Source organism: Colletotrichum lupini, chromosome 3, assembly GCF_023278565.1.
Source record: "Colletotrichum lupini chromosome 3, complete sequence".
NCBI lineage: Eukaryota > Fungi > Ascomycota > Sordariomycetes > Glomerellales > Glomerellaceae > Colletotrichum > Colletotrichum lupini.
The window spans coordinates 3,980,177-3,983,109 of record NC_064676.1 but is presented as its reverse complement, the minus strand read 5'-3'; positions in this window follow the sequence as shown (position 1 = coordinate 3,983,109).

The window sequence follows — 2,933 nt, the reverse complement described above, 5'->3', positions numbered from 1 at the left end:
CTTAATAAGCTTTATATATATATTATTAAGAACTTAGTAAGCGGTTATATTATACTTTTAGTTAGTAAAGCTAGGGTACTAATCCTTTTTATATTAAAAAAAAATAATATGCTATGCCTTTATATAAATTACTATAAGCTAAATAAAGTAATTATAAAACATCAATATTTACTAGTACTCATTAATAAGCTCCTAAATAGGCTTTATAAAATAAAATAGATTTTAAAAATAAATATTAAGAATACTTACTACTATATCTAAATTAAAAAAGAAAACTAATAAAAAATAGTATTCCGGAGCTAATACGGTTATTTTAAATATATTATTATACTTTTTAAACTAATAAACGTACTTATAACGTTCTAAATATATATTTACTAAGCGCTCGTTAACTTACTAAATACTTATTATATAATATATATAAACGATTTAATAATCTACTTAATAATAAAAGAGTAATATATAAAGGATATTAAAAAGGTCCTCCGATATTTACGTTTATATAAGCTTTTTACTAAACTATTAAAGTACTTATTTTATTAAAAAAGGGTCGAGTTCCTAAGTTATATTATTATACTAAAAAAAATTAAAATTAACTCGTTATAAGTACGAACGATTATTAATTAAAAAGTATTAGAGTTTATTAGGGATACCTAAGTGTTCTTAAGGTTTTATAACTTTTATTAAAAGTTTATTATTAAATATTTAAGTATTGTTATATTAATAATAGTATTATTAAAAATAGAAAAGGAGTAAATAAAGGACTTTTAATAAACTAAGAAAATAAACGAGGTATTTAATTAACTAAAAGTTACTTTTATCTTAATAACCGTATTTACGTACTAAAACCTATAACGTATTATATAAATAAAAACTAACGCTTCGGTTAAAACTATTATAATAATCTTATTATAATAAGCTAATAAAAAATAGTAACTTATTACTTATTAGTTATAAAAGCTTATAAATATAGAGTAGTAATAGGTTACGGGCTAATAAAAACTACTTATTATAATAAAAAGGCTAGAGTACTAGGCTTATTATTTTTAAAGCCTTTTATAAAAGTTTATAATTTTAACGAACTACTAAGTATTTAAAAATATAATCGGCGCACTAATATAAGACCTTTAAAAAAAGCTCGCGAGGTAAGTATATAAATTATTAATATTAAATTTTAATTTAAAATACTAGCTAAAGAAAATAAACCTAATAAACGGTCTATTTAAAAAGCTAGATTATATAAAAAGGGAAATACTTTATAAAAACGTCCTTTTTATACTAGCCTAAAAGCTACGTCTTATTAATAAACTACTACCTAACGTTTAATAAAACATAATTAGCTTAAAAAAATAAAATAATACTATTAAAGTATATATTTAAGTAATTAAGGCCTGCTTTTATAATCCTAGCTAAATATTAATTAGTTTTAAAAACGGGGAATTCTCTCCCCTATATTAATAATATATTATAAGGTATATTAATAAAATAATAATAGTTATTATTATAATAACTTAAAATAAAAAAATAAAACAGTTATTAATAAACGCTCGTTAATAATCTGATAAGAATAAAGAGAAGTTAAATAGAGTTAAGGTTATTATATTAAAATAGTATATTTTATGCCCTATTATAAAAGAGCTTATAAAAAGTAAAACGGCATTTATTTCTTATTTTTTATTAAAAACTAAAAAGCTTATTAAAAAACTATAAACTAAAAACGAGTTTTATATATTATAATTAGTAAAAGTTCGTACTACGGTTAGCGAGCTAAGAGTATATTTACTTAATAAATAGGGTATACTATCTTTTAAAAAATAACTCGTTATTTTTTAAATAAAGTCTTCTTAAATAGAAATCCTTTATTAATATTATAACGATTATAAAGTAAGTTATTTAAAAACTACGAAAACTTTTAAACTAATTTAAAAGAAGTTCTATTAAAGAAATATCTAATAAGATATTTAAAAATACGTTAAGAATTATAAGTATTATTTAAGAATTATAACCTTAAAATATAAGCCGTATAGGTAGTTATAGTTATTATTACTACCCTTATATTTATTTTAAAAAATATTTATAAACTTTATTATAGGGCTATTACTAAGCGCTCGTAATAATAATATAGAGTACGATAGTATCTTAGTTATTATTTATTATATAATAAAGTTTATAAAGTTCTTACTTATTGTTAAAATACTTAACGTAATATGAATAATAAGTATCTTATATTAAGAAGTTAAATATAAGTTTAGTATGCTTAAAAATACTATTATAAATAAAACTAAGCTTTTTATAAGCGCATTTTAAAAAGAGTTTGCTAAGGAACGGGTAATATATTACTAACTATTTACTACGTATTACTTATAAATAAACGGTTAAATAGAGCGAACTTATTAAATATTAAAAAAGTATCCAAGGATTTATACTAAGGGCTTATTAAATAAATAAGTAACGTAGCTAAAAAAGGCCGAGTTTATATATAATAATAGCTAATACTCTATTGTAAAAATATCCCTATATATAGTACTATATAATTACTACCCTAAGTACGTTAAATATATACTTAATTATAAAGCTATAGTCTAGGGGGTTTAGAAAAAGGTTTAGAAAATTAAAAGAATTAGGGCCTAAGCTACGCAAGCGTAGGTATAAGCTTTTAAAAACTAAATAGCTTATTATAATAAAAGATATACTTTAAAAGAGTTTAATTATAAAGAGGTTATTAGCCTATTAATAAAGAATATATAATTTAAAAATAATAAACTAGTGCTAAAATATATTAAAATAATAATAACTAAAAGAATAGGGAAATAGGCTTACTAAGTATATCTATTAGAGTAGTATTAAAAAATACATAATGTTTTCCTAGTTTCCTAGCTTAAGTTATAAAGAAATCGCTATTAGAGGCTATAATAAGAGGTATAATAGGAGCT